At 38.7% G+C, this 18,178-nt stretch overlaps 1 pseudogene; it reads right to left on the bottom strand.

Moving 5' to 3' along the window:
• Positions 1–9,178: 9,178 nt before the first annotated feature.
• LOC101441258 (glutamine synthetase-like) lies at positions 9,179–10,690 on the bottom strand (annotated as a pseudogene).
• Between the last annotated feature and the right edge of the window lie 7,488 nt (positions 10,691–18,178).

The raw sequence follows: 18,178 nt of genomic DNA, 5'->3' as shown, positions 1-18,178 counted from the left end.
AGGAGACAGTGGCCACAGTAGTTGCTGAGGGCAGGGAAAGGGAAGAAGAGATGTGATATGGGGGCATTTTTGGGACTTGGAGTTGTCCTAAATGATATTGCAGGGAAAGATGCTGGACATTATATATCCTGCCATAACCCACTGAATGTACTGGGGGAGAGCGGGTAATAGAGGGTAAACTATTATCTGCATAGTGCAGCAGTGCCCCAAAATGTGTTCATCAAGTGCGATGAATGTGCCACAATGATGAGGGAGGTTGTTGGCATGGGAGGAATGGGGTGGGGGCATGGGGGGTATACAGGCATGGGGGATATACAGGAACCTCTTATATTTTTTAATATAACTTTTTTTGTGTGATGTATATATCTTCAAAAAACTACTATTTACAAAAATGATGAGGTGGGTGTGCAGGGTGGGTTATATGGGAACCTCTTATTTTTTTAATGATTTTTAATGTAACATTCCTTGTGGTCTATTAACTTTAATAAAAAACATAGAAAAAAAAAAGAAGAGAAAGGAAAGCTTTTATTAAAATGGGAACTAAAATTATGGATATTCAGGGTGAAAACAGAGTATATCCCAAGCCAGAAATAAAGCAGTTATGAAAGTAGCAAGCTAAAATATGGACTTACTGAGAGAAACCATTAAATAATTAATTGTTTGGACTATTGCTAGCACTATATTTATGGGATTAAATGCATTATTTCCTGCATTTTCCAAGACAATCTCATGGCAAACAGATTGCCCCTTCATTTTATAAATGTGTAAACTAAAGCTCAGAGAGGGTAAGTGGTTTGCTTAAAATTATCTAGTACATGACAACTGGTATTTAAATACATATTACTCTAAATCCAAAGTACAATCTAAACCATGAACAAGGTCTGAAACTGAGTTTTTCCCAATAAAATAATTTTGTAGGTATACTCTTCACTTGTGAAGTTTGTAATTGCAAGGCTCTGATTTTTGAGAGTTAAAACTCCTGCATGAAAACATATTTCTGAATATTATTCTGGGATGGATCTTCAGATCCCTGTGCACTGTGATAGGTCCAAGTTTACCTCTTCTGTACTTTTAGAGGTACTTGCAAACTGACTTAGAAAGGGCAATGAAGAAGCAGATATAACTCAAGTGATTGGGCTCCCATCTACCATATCAGAGGTCCAGGATTCAATTCCCAGGGTATCCTGGTGAAGACAAGCTGGACTGCATGATGAGCTGGCTTGAACGGAAAGCTTGTCCACGCAGAGTGCTGGCCTGTGCAGTGAGCTGGCATGAGTGGAATGCTGCCCCATGCAGGAATACTGGCCCAAGCAGAGAGCTGGTGCAGAAAGATGACACAACAAAAAGAGACAGAGGAGAGACAATAAGAGACACAGCAGACCAGGGAGCTGAGATGTCACAAGAGATTGAGTGCCTGTCTCCCACTCTGGAAGGTCCCAGGATAGGTTCCCAGTACACTTTAAAGAGAAGACAAGCAGACACAGAAAGAATGCACAGCAAATGGACACAGAAAGCAGACAATGGAGGAGGGTGTGGGTGGGGGGAGAAATAAATCTTAAAAAAAAAAAAAAGAAAAGGCAATGGGTTCTCATATATCAAATAGAGATAGCACTTACCTTTTAGTACTGTATTGGATTAATATATATGTGTATATATGTATGTAAAATCATGGTTTTCCTGAAATATAGTATGCAATGAAAAAACTTTTATCATTACTATTTTTAGAAAGCCCTAAACAAAAATAAAAACAAAATTCTCCCGCATGAAATATTGTACTCATGTTTTAAGGTTATTCAGATGAAGGATGATCACAACATAATTAAATCTTCCTAGAAGCCTACTTTCTAGAGCAGGGTTTATTAACTTTTTTTGTTCCATGGACACTTTTGCCATTCAGGTGAAAACCACAGACACTTTACTAGGTCCACACTACACCCCATATTATTTAATAAATATATCACACCTGCACCAAAACATACCCTCAAGAATAATGGTTTTTAGAATTTCAGTTCAAGCTCACAGACCCCTTGATAAGAACCCCTGTTCTAGAGGAATCTTTCTTATTTTTGATTTTCAGAGATAGGACATTTCCTCTATCTATTCCATTTAGGTAGAAAAGTAAAGAGCATGTATCTTTGATATTAGACACATACTATTTCAAACTCCAGCTCATTGAGTCCTTCACTGCTGGGTGACCTTGGATGAATTATTATCCGATATTGATTTCAGTTTGTACACTTTAAAAAATAAATGCCATTTATAGAGATTTGTTTTTGTGATTTGCTTCAATTAAATATTTCCATTGCATAGAGCAGTGATGGGTACAGAGTAGGTATTATAAAAGTTGTATGACTCTTCTTTTTCTGTAATTCAAGATGATTTCTCCAAACTCTGGATCTTTTCCATTCTCCAGTGAATTCTCTTTATCCTATTAGAACTGCATAGTTTTACCATGCACTTAATCATTCATACATTGCTTTGCAGAGTCCCAAAATAGTTTCTATTCTAATTTTATGTCTTAGCTTATTATCCATGGATTAACTGTCAAGTAATCAAGGAGAAATAATAAATGAAATAAAAATAAACCATATAATCCATTACAGACAAATGGGGTAGGTGGAAGCTTCTTAAGATTTTTTTTTCAGTAATAGAACTTTCAGAAGAAAAAATGTGTAAAGAGGCACAAAAGGATTATTTTGGGTAGCAGAAAGAAAGGTGAGAAATTTGCCAAATTTAACTAGTGTCTACATGCACAATAGATCTGACTTAACTACTGCTGAATGTTGAGAATAAATTTCTGGTCTGAATTTTTAAAGGAATAAGAAAACATTGTGGAAAATGATAATGATTGCCACAGATAAATGTTCCATACCCTGTTAGCAGATAGCGATATTTTTAGAGAGGTTGACAAAAAAACATGAACAAAGGACTATATGAAAAATTACCTGCTATACTGAGAATGGAATAAAGGAGAAAGGAGACTGAAAAAATGGAAAAATAATATTTAGGGGTTATAATTTTTACATGTGAAAACATGTCCCTCAGTTGGATTTTGGTAAAGACAAGCTGACAGTAACAGGTAGATTTCTTCCTTCTTTGTAAAGTTTCCTAAGTATTCTATTCAGTTAGAATTCTTTTGAAGCTTTGATTGAGATTCAATCCATTTGTCACTAGTCAATTTTAAATTGTAAAAATTTATCCCTGGATTTTCCACTTTATGACTTCTGCATGAGAGAAAAGTTTCTCAAATGAATTTCATCTCTTCACCTGTTCTCTGAAAGAGTCTCAAGGTTATTGAGCTACTGCAAAGGTTAGATTTGGGGTCACTGTCACTTGTCATATTAAGACCTACTAAAAATGGAAGAAAACTGTTGCCTAAAGAACGGAACGCCAGACTTACTAGCGATACCTACATGGCTACAAGGGCCAGCAAAGGATGTAGTTCGTGATTGTGTCTGATGGGAGCGCTGTTGCCAGTAGTGCGGGTGATCTTTTTATATTGCTTCAGGGAGTCTTTCATTAACCTGTATTTGTCATGAGGGCATGAACTCATGTTTCTGAGATTGATCAAAGTTTTATTGTCATTGCCTGTTACAGTGTCTAATTTATATATATTATCAACAGCCCGGTATTATGTCAATATAAAGAAAACCCTTTAATTAATGCTCACAGATGTGGAAAGATCAAAGAAGGTTTCTCAGAGTTAGCACCAAAGTTAATTGTTGGAGGAAGTCTAGAATTTAGTCAACAAGAATGGGTGAAATGGATATTCTAGGCAGGGAGACTAAACGCAAGAGTGAACAAGAATGTCCTGATTTGTGTATAGCTGACTTTGGTATAGTGAGGGAAAAAAACTTTCTCCCCATTTTATTTTCTTCCTTTTCCTTTCCTCACCTCTATTTATTTTTCTTTCCCCTTTTACTCTGACAACAGAGCCAATACCACAATAAAATATTTATTCCAAAGAAAGAGAAACTCTGTTACTTTAAGAACAATATATTCACAGTCATTTCTCAAATTGCCATGAAGATCCAAATCTCACTCTAGAACAGGGGTTCTGAACAAGGGTCCGTGAGCTTGAATTGTGGGGATGAGTCGGTGTGTGTTATATATTTATTAAATAGTATGCAGTATAATAAGGGATCCATGGAACAAAAAAGATAAAGAACCCCTGCTCTAGAATATATAAAAATAAAGGTCCTGTATAGCGTACTTGGCATATTAATTTCTCCTAGATTTTATTAATATTACCTTCCATCACTTGGGTATTTGTCTGAATGATCTCTCTTTTCTAAAGGCTATGTGTAACTAAATATTCAACTGATTATATTAATTTGAGACTGAGCAAGGTATTCCAAGCAAGGATATGTGTTGCCGCCTTTCTCCACCCCTCCTCCCCTTCCAGCCCCCGCCTTCCTTCCCGCCAGTCCCGCCCATATTGCCAACCCACAATCTGCCCTCTTCCCCAGTAACTGCTTACCTCAGGTCTATCCATCAGCTTCAGCCTGTCCACAGCCGCCCCTTAGCCAACCCTCCCTTCATCACGCCCCTCCCTCTACCCAACCCTATATAGCTAAGTGTACTTCCGTAATAAAGCAGACCTGTTCTTGCGCTCAAGCGGTCTCCGTGGTTTTTCCCCAACCGCGCGTCCCCCACGCCTGGAGAACCGGTGCTCCCTCTTGGGGCACCCCCCGCCGGCTGATCGGCAGGAGCAAGCCCCCCCGACTCTTGGGCCTGAGCGAGGACGAAACCCCCATGCTCTGCTACAGATATGCAAAGAAGTTTCGTGATCATGCAATTCATTTAATTTAAACTGATTACTAAATTGCATTCTTGGTCAAGTTAAAACTAACTCTTAAAATTAGAAATGTTCCTAAAATGTACCTTTTTATGTTTAAAATACTTCAAAGTTTTCTAATTTACATGATAGTTCCTAAAGTATGTAATTTTAGTTCTTATAACAAAGGTAAATCATTTAATATGAAACTGAGGGGGACTGGATTTGTTAAATTATAAGATTTCTCCCATATATACCTTTACAAAGCAAGATACAAGGCCACTATGGTAGTTCACAGGTCTCTATTTTTGATTTTGCACCATTTTGTTTCATAAGCTTTTCATGATCTTCCTAATAATTTATTTGACCCCAGTTTCCAAAGACAATTTTTAAGGAGTGTTGTTGTGAATAAAATATTCTGTGATCAAACACATTTGGGAAATATTATGCTATAACCTTCTTTTGGAGATATACTGGGCATAGTAGTACATTAAAGGCTCTGAGAAGTCCTGCAGTTGATAACCCTGTTAATATGTGTTTAAGCAGTGATTCTAAATTTAGTTTGGCATATCTCTGTACTGTGGTTGCTGCTGCTATTTTTATATGCATTAGTTACTAACATTGCAAAAATTTTGAAAAAAGAGAAAATAAAGGGGAATAAACATTTGGAAAAGGTAAAACATCAGATTATCTACTGAATATGTCTTCTTTACAAGATTCCAGCTGAACATATGTGCTAAATAAATAACTGTTGATTGTATCCATCTTCCTGACCACTAGTTCTCAGATGACGGTCAGGGTTCTCTTTCCATATTCTTAACTTAAAACTGAGGTTTTACTTGCCGGTTCAGGGTAAGGATAACCTCTCTAGACATACATGTCTTACATGGTAAGTTTTGGGGAAAATCCTCTATCATCACGGTGAGTAGCAATTCCATTTTTCTCTTTGTTTATGACAAAAACCTTGGAGCCATTCTTGATACTACTTTTCCTCTCATATTCTACTTTCAACTTGTTAGAAACTCCTGTTGCTCTATCATATAAATGTAACCAGAATCTAAAATCATTGAATGCATTTTGCTACTCCCACTACTTTTTACCTTGCCCAAGCTACCTTCACTCTTTATCTCCTCTAATGCATTGCCTTCTGACTCTGTAACTCATCTATCTGCTTCACTAGCGCAAATACGTTAATAAAAGTTATTCGAAGACATGAAGGAAAAAGTCCACAAACAGATACGTATATGAGTCTTCAAAATAGTATTCCTCTAATACAACTGTTATTCATGTTAAGGGGTCATTCTATGGGACCAAGGATATTTAGGTTGGAATTGATTAAAAGAGACATTGTGGTGAGTGGTGAACAGACAGGAGTCTGGAATCAGACAGAACTTGTTAAGTCATGTGATGTTGAGTAAGCTATTTTGCTGCTACATATTTAGTTTTTTAGTGTGTGAAAATTTAAATAACGATAATAATATGTTCTCATCTGCAGTTACTCCATATACCAACTGCAATAAGTTAAATTCCAACTCTGCAACAACCTAAAGTTCAGTCAGAATCCCCAAGTTAAGACCACAAAAATTCCCCTTATTTCAGATACCAGTTGCACATCCAGTGGTTCCTAGGCCACCTGGCCATCCAACCAAATGGCTACAAATTTGTTCCCACCATCCCCTCAGATTTGATGATTTGCTAGAACAACTGCCAAAAATCAGGAAGGAGCTATCCTTTTGAAATATTTTTTGAGAAGTGAGTTTGCAAAACAACCATGCATACCATACAGGATTCCCATACTTTGCCCTACCACCAACACTTTATATTGGACTTATTTTTTTGCTTTTGCTTTAATTTAAAATATATATATATATCAAAAGGCCTACTTTAGGGATGTGATACTCTTACCAGAAAATAACTCTAATACTCCTTTTTTGGGAACATGCTTAAATTGACCAACCAACTCTTATTGCTAACCCCCCACGTTTGTACAAGCACATGTGTAGTTTTTTTTTTAAGATTTTAAAATTATTTTATTTTATTTTTTGGTATAATCACATTTTTTTCCTTCTTTATTTTCTTTTAAATGTTACATTAAAAATATATGAGCCCCTAGGGGAAAACGGACTTGGCCCAGTGGTTAGGGCGTCCGTCTACCACATGGGAGGTCCGCGGTTCAAACCCCGGGCCTCCTTGACCCGTGTGGAGCTGGCCCATGCACAGTGCTGATGCGCACAAAGAGTGCCCTGCCACGCAGGGGTGTCCCCCATGTAGAGGAGCCCCACGCACAAGGAGTGCGCCCGTAAGGAGAGCTGCCCAGCACGAAAGAAAGTGCAGCCTTCCAAGGAATGGCACCGCCCACACTTCCCATGCCGCTGATGACAACAGAAGCGGACAAAGAAACAAGACGCAGCAAATAGACGCAGAGAACAGACAGCGGGGGGGGGGGGGGGGGGGGGATTAAATAAAATAAATAAATAAATCTTTTTAAAAAATTATATATATATATATATATATATGAGGTCCCCATATACCGCCCCCCCACCCCTCCCACATCAACAACCTCTTCCATCATTGTGGCACATCCACTGCACCTGGCGAATACATTCTGGAGGACTGCTACACCACATGGACAATGGTCCACATTGTAGTCCACACTCTCCCCCAGTACACCCAGTGGGCCATAACAGGACACATAACGTCCAGCATCCATCCCTACAGCACCACCTAGGACAATTCCAAATCCTGAAAATGCCCCCACATCATGTCTCTTCTTCTGTCTCCCTACCATCAACAGCCACTGTGGCCACTCTCTCCACATCACTACTATAATTTCTTCCCTTACTAATCATAATATTTCCCCAGCAGAACACCAGTAAGTCCACTCTAATCCATACTCTATTCCTCCATCTTGTGGACCTGGGATGGCTATGTCCTGTCCCTCTCTACATCAAGGGGGGGTTTAGATTCCACATGGATGATGGATACAATTCTCCTGCTTGCAGCTGTAGGCACTCTTGGCTCCCTGGTGTGGTGGTTGACCCTCTTCACCTCCCTGTCAGCTGGCCAGGGTAAGGCCAAGAAACCAGAGGGTAGGAGTTGCAAGTCTGCTGAGGCCCAGGCCTGGCCATCACATGGACAGTTCAGAGATTCAGGTGTCCTGAGTATATACCAACCCAAACGCCAACCACAGGTCCAGTAAAAGTGACAGAAGAGGCATGTGTAGAAAGGTCATATCTGAGTCCAACTCCATCACACTCAGGAACACAAACTCCAAAGTAGGGCCAACTGACATGGCCCTGAACGCCAGAGCCATCTGCCATGACCACAGAACCTGTGGGTCTCTGCAGCCCTCAGGAGAACCAGCACCTGGGTTTCCATCTACCTTGGCTGTCTCTGGTACCCTGCTGAGGGGTGCATAAGCATCACCCCTTCGATGACCTCCCTACTCTTTTTTGGAGAATCATAGCCATATGAACTCACTTGTCCTTTCCATTTCCTTCTTTTATCCAAAGCTAAAAAGCACTTTTAACAGCTGATGTTACATGTAGGCTGAGATATTCTGCCTGTCTGAGTTAACCTCTTTATTCAAGGTCTTTTTCTAGTTACAGTGTATTTTTTAAACCAGAGCCACTGGACTCGCGTGACTGCTACTACTGATAACCTGCTTCCACCTGTTAATGGACCTTTTTCTACTCCCTTCAGAAGGGTGGGCAGGGCACAACCAAACTCCTTGAGTGATGGGAACTTTTCCTTCTTCTTAAGGTAGGGATATCCAATAGTTAATTCTCTGAGCTTTGTCTTCAGGCTAGGACATTTAGCCCCAAGCCAGGGAAGTATAATAACCAAGACACAAAGGGAATTTTCTTTCTGATCCTGATAACCTTCCTTCTCTACTAATTCCCACTTCAAAGGGAAGTTTGGTTATAATCTCTTAAAAAAATAGAACTTCCCACCCAAAGGGAGATGGTGTCCTAAGCTAACTACAAAGTAAGTCAAACCACCCCTCACCTTCAGCTACATCACAGAAAAAGTCCTGCTGTTCCTTCGCAAGTACAGATGCTCTCTGTCCAGACAGATATGCCCACTAGACAAACACATCTGACTAAATGGAAGCAGTGTTTAGGTCTCCTCATCTATCTCCCTACTAATGAACTATTTCCTCAATCTTCAAGTGCTTCAATGATAAAGAAAAAAGTGGGGTGTTTTGGGTGTGCAGAGATTAAGAACTTGACCCCTCTACCCTGGCCCCAAAAAGCAAGAGTTATTAACAAGGCATGAAAAATAAAAAACATCTTGATATTCTGCCCTTTGAGTTACAGTTAGTAGGACAATTGGGAGAGAGAAAAAGTGGACATGGGATGAAGAACGGGGAGGAATTTGATGGCTGGAGGTGTAGTCTACTTAGTTTTTGTATTGGAAGGGCTCAGCACTGGTCTCATTGAGAAGACTCATGCATATGAGGGTTTCTATCACCACAAAGGGGTCACAATTGACAGATGGGTGGCTGTCCTCAAAATAACCCTTCTTCCCTTGGCCAACAGTCTGGGGAATGTGCATGCTTGCACCAGGGTTGACCAAATGAACAGAGAAAAAGCATTGATCTTGGAGGTTTCCTGGAGTTCAGTTAGGTACTGAGCATTGTCCAGGCCCCCCTTCAGATCATAAACACGAATATGGTACTGATGTATCTTACTTAGTTTCTCAGTGGACTCTTGAGTTTTATTTTAGACCATTCTCTTCTCACGTGGCCTTGGTGCTGCAGTTGGTATGTCAGCCTACACCATTCCTGTTCCCAGTCTGCATCAAATGTTGCTTTCATGCCAAAGTCCTCACATACATGATGCAGGATGAAATGGTCCACCCAAAGATGATCTCCCATGTTGATTCTTTCACAGGGGCCTATCTGGAAATCCTTCTGGGCAGGCTTGGTCTCAGCATTCATTCCTGCAACCTCGTTGCTGGCTATAGGGTAAATGAAGGCAGAATGCATTTTCCTTGAACTTGAGGCCCTGGAGTGTGGATGGGTTGTTCTGGCCAACCACCTTACCCTCATAAACAGGAAACTGGATATAAACATCAAAAGAATATCTGTAATAATAATCAGGAGGACTGGTCATTTTCAAATATTAACATTTGTGCCCCACAGTCCTTTGTAGATTATGAACCTCCACCTGCTTTGTAACCTTATATAAGTTAACTGTGTCTGTTAGGCAGCACAGCTTCTCCCAGCTGACTGCCACTGTGTTACATGAGTAAAAATGGCATGACTAATGCTGGGCTCCCATGTGGTTTCTCTGAAATATCACATTATTGTGTAGCCTTCTTGGGGTTGGCCTCCTGAGTTACATTGGCAAACAAGCATGCCTGGTAGTGGGCCTCCACAATGTCTCTGCCATAGGTTTTGTCTGCTCCCACACCACAATAATATGAGCTTTGGGGCCCAGGGAAGCCATTGGAAGGCCAGCTGAAAGGGAGTCTATCTGTTCCCATTAGGGTATATTGCTGCTCCATTTCCACCTATGGATGCTGGTTACTGGTTACTTACCATGTCCATTATGCATTTGCAGGTGTGCCTTAAATTGGTTGCTTCAGTCTTTTGGTTGTACTTGAAGACTTCACAGAACACCAGCTGGTTAGGGTCCTTTTGGAAAGGCTCCCAAAACATGGCAATAGGGTTGAGATACATGTCACTGTTGGGAACTTCAAACTGAAAGGTGCTGAAACAATCAAAACACCACTCGGGCAGCTCTTCTCTACATTGGGCTCATTGCCCAGGGTGCAGGTCTTGCAGCACAGTCCTTCTCCAGGGCCATCAATCCAGATATACAATGCTTGGGCTTTCTTGCCCTGAGGCAGCTCCATGTAAACCTGCTTGATGCCTTTGTTCAAGTGAGAACTTACCGAGATAGCCATGGTAGAAAGTGTTCTGTGGAGGAAGTCTGTGAGAGTGACCTCAGGAGAGGAGGCCAGGCTTGCAGATCAGATGCCCAACTCTTCTCTCATTCTCAGCTCTGCTTCTTGTATTGTTTTGATATATATTTTTTTTAGTTGAGGAAAGAGCATCATCATAAAATTACTGTCACCTACAGTCCATAGCTTATATTAGGTGCATTTTTCCCACAAACCATCCTATTATTAGCACCATGTAATAGTATTGTGTATTTCTTATAGTTCATACAAGAATGTTCTCATGTTTGTACTGTTACCCACAGTCCATCATACACCATGGGGTTCATTGTGGTCCTTTCCCCTGTATAGTCCATCCAAAGTGTACCCTCCGTGGCTCTCAGTTTCATCACAGAGTTGTGCTGCCACCAGTTCTGTCCATTTCAGAATGTTCTTATTACACCAAAAGGAAAAATCCCATATCCCCTTTTATACTTCCATTATTGACCCTTACCATTGATATAGTACCTTCTTTGCTATTACTATAAAAATATTACAATATTATTGTTAATTATAGTCTATACATTTTTCCATGTATCTCTGTATTCTTAATACCCTGTCATACAGGAATATTCTTGAGTACGTACTAATAACCATAATGATATCCACCACCAAAATCAGTTATACATTCCCTAGATTATCCTCTAGCTGTCTTTCAATTGACATTAACTTCCCCAGACTACCCTGTTATACTCACTGTAAATTGTTACTATCAGCTGTATCCATTTCCCCACCTTTACAATCTACCTTATTAAACATTTAGCAGACATTCACCATCAGCTCCCCCTTCTCAACCTATATTATATTTCCTAGTAACCTATATTCTAGAGTTACACTCCATGAGTTTACTAATTTTATTTGGTTTATATTAGTGAAGTCATACAATATTTGTCCTTTTCTGTCTGGCTTATTTCACACAACATAATGTCCTCAAGGTTCATCTATGTTTTTATGCGCATCCTGAATTCATTTCTTCTTACAGCTCAGTATATTTTTATTATATGCATATATCCCATTTTGTTCATTCATTCTTCTGTTGGTGGGCACTAGGATTGTTTCCATCTTTTAGCAATTGTGAATAATGCCACTATGAACGTCTGCTTGCAAATGTCTTTTCATGTCTTTGCTATTTCTTCTTATGAATATATTTCTAGCAGAGAGATTGACAGATCATATGGCAATTCTATATTAGCTTTCTGAGGAACTGCCAAACTATCTTCCCCAGGGGTTGCACCATTTTACATTCCCATCAACAGTGGTAAGAGTATTCTGTTTTCTCCACATCTTCTCCAGGACTTGTAGTTTTCTGTGTTTTTTTTTTTTGTTTGTTTGTTTTTTGTTTTTTTTTAATAATGGCCATTCGGTAAGGTTTGAAATGATATGTCACCGTAGTTTTGATCTGTATTTCCCTAATTGCCAGGGATGCTGAGCATCCTTTCAGGAAAGTGCTATTTTAAATAGTTTGACTATAGTGAAAATGATACAAATAAGAAGAGGCATAGATGCATAGCACAAGATCTGGGAAGGTCTTAAACGCTAAATTTCTGTATCCTTTTACTATGGAAGCAGGATGATCCACCCTCCTAATACTTGGTTGTGTTTTGTTAATCAGGAAAGCTCTATGAGCTACGGTGCCCAGAATGTTTATTGGGGTCTCATTATGTAAATGTGCTTTATTGAATCCATATTCATGTGGTTGAACTGAACCTCCAGGGTCCTCTCTACCAGGAGGTCCAACTAATATGATGTGTCTAAAAAATCCTAAACCCCTAATCTTATGGTTCTTTTTGACATGACCACCCCTCCATATTCCCACTCTAAAGAGACCAGAGTGGCTGACCCCACTGGAGTCAACTCATTAGAATAAACTATCAGCTGTGGTCTGGAAGGCCAATCATAAATTTCAGAATCGCTTTAATCCTGGAAATTCCCAGGATACAGAGGTTACCCACCGAGAGCCAGGACAAACACCAGACCTCTTTTTGGAGGCCCAATTCCTCATTTGATTGTTATAAAGGACTCATGGATCTCAGAGATCACAAAGGATCATCATCATTATTATTACTGCAGTTATTATTATTAAACATTTTTCAAGTATTTGCATGAATGAATGAAAGATTTTTATTGAACAATGCTGTTCAATTTATTTTTCTGATTTATTTCAACATTTACCTTCCTAAGGAGCTATATCCTTTGTTTTTAAATCAGCAAGTTTTCTCTTAGTTGGAAGCACTTTTATTTGACATGGTTTCCTTTAAAGCTATTGCTCTCCTTTTATTCTAAAATTTATAACACATATTTATATTACCAAGGACATATTTTTATTTATAAATGATTACATTTTGCTCCTTCCGAACTAAATAAAAACCAACCAAACAAACAAATCATATATTGAATCCATGGCAGTGAGTTGAAGAAAGCCATGTTAAGATGGAGGAGGCAGGGAGCAAAAGTGGCTCAAAAGATTGAACGCTTGCTTCCCACATGAAGGTCCTAGGTTCGGTTCCCAGTGTCTCCTAAAACCAAAACAAAAAAACAACAAACAACAGGCAAACAAACAAAAAAAGTAGCTCAGTGGTTGAGAGCTGGCTTCCCATATATGAGGTTCAGGGTTCAGTCCCTTGCCCTGATACCTAAAAAAAAAAAAAGACAACAATGGAGGCAGAGATTGGAGTTATTCTGCCACAAGGCACAGAATGTTAGTAGCCCCTAGAGACTGGAAAAGGCAAAGTAGGGGAGTCTTCAGTGGGAGCATGGCTATGTCAAAATCTTGATTTTGAACTTCTGAACTCTAGAACTGTGAAAGGATAAATTTCTGTTGTTTGAAGCCACAAAGTTTATGGTAACTTTTCACAGCAGCTCTGAGAAGCAAATACTTCTATTATATGGCCAAAAATGTACCTTTTCTCTAGTTTGTATTTGAAGCCAAAAAGCAAAATAAAACTAGAACTTTCTAAAAGGCAGCATCATTGTTGCAGATGCCCCAAGCAAGTTAACCAGAAAATAATTTCAATTAAGCTTTCATTTGAGATGCAGCTAGTTACTTCTAATATGTATCTCCCCCTACTTACATAGTAATAAGAACGTAGATATAATGAATTTGATCTATATATCCTGACCTCCAATGCACTTAAGCATGATTATATGATGAACTTCTGGCAAAGACGATATAAGATACAAGTGCAGTGTGCAAATTCCAGACGTGTCTTTAAAGGGCAAGGGCATTCCATCTATCTGCTCTTAATTCCTTCCCACTGGCTGGATTGTGAGCATGATGGAGGTAGATCATGTGGTAAATTTAGAAATGGAGTCCATGCAAAACAAATCAATAATATAGAAGTTTCCTGGGTTACTGATATAGAGTCTCATGCCAGCCTCTGACACTCTACTAAGATTTTATATAATAAACAATTTTTAAGCCACAGTTATATAATTCATATATTGTATTTATAATATATATAAAGCTAACATACACTGCACACAAATGTTTTGTTTTGGGTCATACTGGTTGTGTGGAACTCAAATGGAATACCCTTAATTTCTAAACTCTACTTCAATAATTTATAAATGCCTGTGTTTCTTACTACAAACTATACTACTTCATCAACTGTTCTTTTAAAGGTCACAAGTGATCAAATAAATATCTTCATTTGAAAAAATGAAAGAGTCATCGCCAATGTCCTAGCTACTGCTATGATTGCCTACCAGAGGAATTTTTCTGTCTTTGTTTGGATACAGTGTCAAAGCTACTTAATTAGAAATAAACCATTATTTTAATAGAGTCACAGCAAACTGAAAAACAGGACACAATGTTGCAGACAGAGGGTGGGACTTGTATCACTACTATCTGAACAAGACCAAACTTCTCATCTGCATATAAATAAAAATAAATATGTGTTATCCATTTGCTAGCTATCCCTGAATATAGAACATTTCCACTTACAAACTGAATTACACCCCCTTTTCATTCATTGATAGCACACAAGTAGCCTAAGAAACTAAACGTCATTTCCTTAAAAAGCCAAATTCGTTTTTATTTACATAGAGATAATTCACACTCAGAATTGAAAGTCTGGAAAAGAACCTATGAAGGTTTAATAAAGTATCATTTTATTTATGCTTCTATTGTCATAATAGGTAAAAGGTTTTTTTACCATTGGATACAGATAGGAACAAGAAGTGTGTATTGATAGAGAAGTAAAATAGATCAGTTTGTTCATTTTCACCTTGAAATGGGTTGTTTTTTAAAATCATTTCAGTTATCTGTGGTGTGTAAGAAACCAATCCAAATGTGAAATCTTAAAACAATTGTGATTTTGTATGTCTCATCTGCTGGTTGAGCTCCACTGAGTTGTTCCTCTGCTCCCTGTCCCATCAGCTACTGAAAACATTTACCTTCAAAGGTTGTGGGAACAATATAAAGCACATGGCAATCTTAGGCCCAAGGCAATTTTGAACTTCCACCAGGCATATTTGCTGACTCCAGTAGCAGGAAGTGTTCCTCAAGTAGAAGCTAGTTCTACAATCTGGGAGTTGTTCCTGAATCTACTCTTCCATGGTCTCTGATTTTGTCCTCTGTATTTTGGGCTACGTCCTGTGTCATCTTTCTCCCTCCATGTGAAATGCTTGCATTTTGCAGCGAAGTAAATTTCTTATCCTACTTTTTACCATAGAAAGTTAGGGTCCCAAAAAAACTATTTTCATTTGGACAGGTTTCTGCCCACTTTTGCCCAAATGGGTAATTCCTTTAAAAATGTTGTAATTTTCTGGCGGCGGACTTGGCCCAGTGGTTAGGGCATCTGTCTACCACATGAGAGGTCCGCGGTTCAAACCCCGGGCCTCCTTCACCTGTGTGGAGCTGGCCATGCACAGTGCTGATGCGCGCAAGGAGTGCCCTGCCACGGAGGGGTGTCCCCCGTGCCGCTGACAACAGAAGCGGACAAAGAAGATGAAACAAATAGACAGAAAGAACAGACAACTGGGGTGGGGGGAAGGGGAGATAAATAAATAAATAAATAAAATGTTATAATTTTCTTATGCAACAAATTATAATTTGTTGATTGGGCAAAAACCTTGAACCACCCACAATCTATCTCAGACACTTACCTCTCTACTTTGGGTTGTGAGATTTATAGAAACTTTTTTTTTTTTTTGAGAATGTCTTAAGAATTAACAACTTAAAATTTTCAGGGACATTAATGACAGTTTTACAGTCATACATGGATGACTAAATTTTACTGGCAGTGTCCTGGATTTGGTGTTTGCCCTTACTTTGGAAATCTCTGGCTGAGTAGACTGCAGAAATTGTCCTGGACACGCACATTCTTTTTCTAAATTCTGCTTGCTTCTGAGAGAAGCCAATTGGCACCTGTAACAATCTGCCTTTAAATATCCTTACTGGATCCATAAGTTCAATTGGTACATTTTCTATCTTCCAAGTTACCAAAGTCAACCGTCTCAATATAATCTGTAATAATCAGGGCACCTAACATTAGTTGCCTTATTAGTGTTATTGGAAAGCCTACATGAGATAAGTTGATTATATATTCCAGTGCCCAAGATGTATTAAGCCTTTAATAATTTGCAGCTGTTTTAATTATGAAAGCTCAAAATCTATATTCTGGCATTCAAAACTATTAATCAAGATCAAACATCACTTTTCAACCACTTTTTCACTATTCTTTGTAAGAATTCTCTACTACAGTCAAACTGGTATGCTCTGTAGACATCAACCTTATCTCTGGCATTTGCATATATTCTTTTCTCATCTAAAGTTTCCTACCTGCTTCTTTGATAATTTAGGAACCATGCATCCCTCTCCTCTGAAGCCTTCTTAAACTCTTCTAATCTCAGTTGCTATTTTGCTTATTTTCTGTAATCACATTATATCTTGTGAGGATAATGATACACTTCGAATCCATTAACCTTTGTAAAAAAAATAGTAATTCTATACCTCAAAGGGGTGCTGTGAGGATTATAATTGTACTGAAAGTGATTTGTAAACTGCAGAGAAAAAATAAAATAAACCAGATTCACACTCTTATGTGCTAACTTATTGGCCAATTAAATAGAATGGAAAATGTTGTACCAGGAGTTCATTGATCAAGACAAAATCATAAGAAATCCATATTAAATCATATTTAATATCCATATAATTATAATTGTCAGAAATAGAATACATCAATTTCTTAAGTCCAAAATACAACATTTGCATGAAAATTTTCTTTATCATCATGGTGACTGTTTTATTTTGCTGCTGGTAGCAATATACCAGAAATGGGCTGACTTTTATAATGGAAATTTATTAGGTTAAAAGTTTACAGTTCTGGGAGTGGATGTGCCAAAGCAGTTGAGTGCCTGCCTCCCACATGGGAAGTCCAGGTTCGGTTTCTGGTGCCTCCTGAAAAAAAACAGAAACAAACAACAAGCAAAACAAATGAAAAACCAACTCAAGGAAACTGATGTGACACAGTGGTTGAGCACCAGCTTCCCCTGAATCCTGGTACCTCAAAAAAAAAAAAACTTACAGTTCTGAGGCTGTGAAAATGTCCAAATCCAGGCATCACCAGAGATGCTTTCTCACCAAAAGTTGGCTGCTGGTCATCTTGGACTCCTCTCTTAAATGACAAATCACATGGAAGCATCTACTTCTCTTCTGAGTTTCATTGCTTTAGCAAAGTTTCATTGCTTCTTTCTGCTCTTTCTATGGCTTCCTTTCTCCCAATTTCCTATCCGAGCTCTTAGGTTCCTTCTCTCTCTCTCCGTGGCTTTTTATCTCTGTGTCTGCTGCTTTTAGTCCTCCATTTATAGGGGACTCAAGCAAGAGAACCAAGACCCACCTGGGTAATGCCTTACTGAAGAAATCCTATTAAAGGCCCCCAAACTGAATCCAACCCAGTCACAGGGTCCTACACCCACAGAAGTGTATTAGCTTCAACAGCATGATCTTTTCCTGGATCCATAAAAAGGTTTAAACTGTCACAGTGACATTAGCTACTCTTATTTTCACGGAAATAGATGCATTTCATTGAAGAAAATGTTTTTAGCCACATTTTGCAAAATGTATCCATCAAGCATTAGTAGATTGTCTGAAAAAAAAACAAAAAAAAACCCTCCAAGTCTCCCTGACCCTTTTATCAAATGAATACCTTAGGAAACAGAGTGTCCATGGTAATCAGCAATGGAAAGCAGACACTTTGACAGGTCTAGCAACAATGGTCCCCAAAGGGATGACTCAATCAGACACAAACATGACTTGAATTTCATTTCTCTAAGATATAACCATATTTCCTGCATTTATTGCTTACATGAGACATAGGATTGGAAGTACTGGGGACAGGCTACCCAATTTTTCACAATGCAGATCTTAGGGTAGGTACTATTTCATTTTATTTCCTAATCTCATCTGAAATGTAACCAGTGTGTCTTTTGGGAAAATATTGAATTTTTAGAGGA

The sequence above is a fragment of the Dasypus novemcinctus genome, chromosome 10 (assembly GCF_030445035.2).
Source record: "Dasypus novemcinctus isolate mDasNov1 chromosome 10, mDasNov1.1.hap2, whole genome shotgun sequence".
Taxonomy (NCBI): Eukaryota; Metazoa; Chordata; class Mammalia; order Cingulata; family Dasypodidae; genus Dasypus; species Dasypus novemcinctus.
The sequence above is the reverse complement of the archived record's forward strand: the minus strand, read 5'-3'. Positions and strand labels throughout refer to the sequence as shown.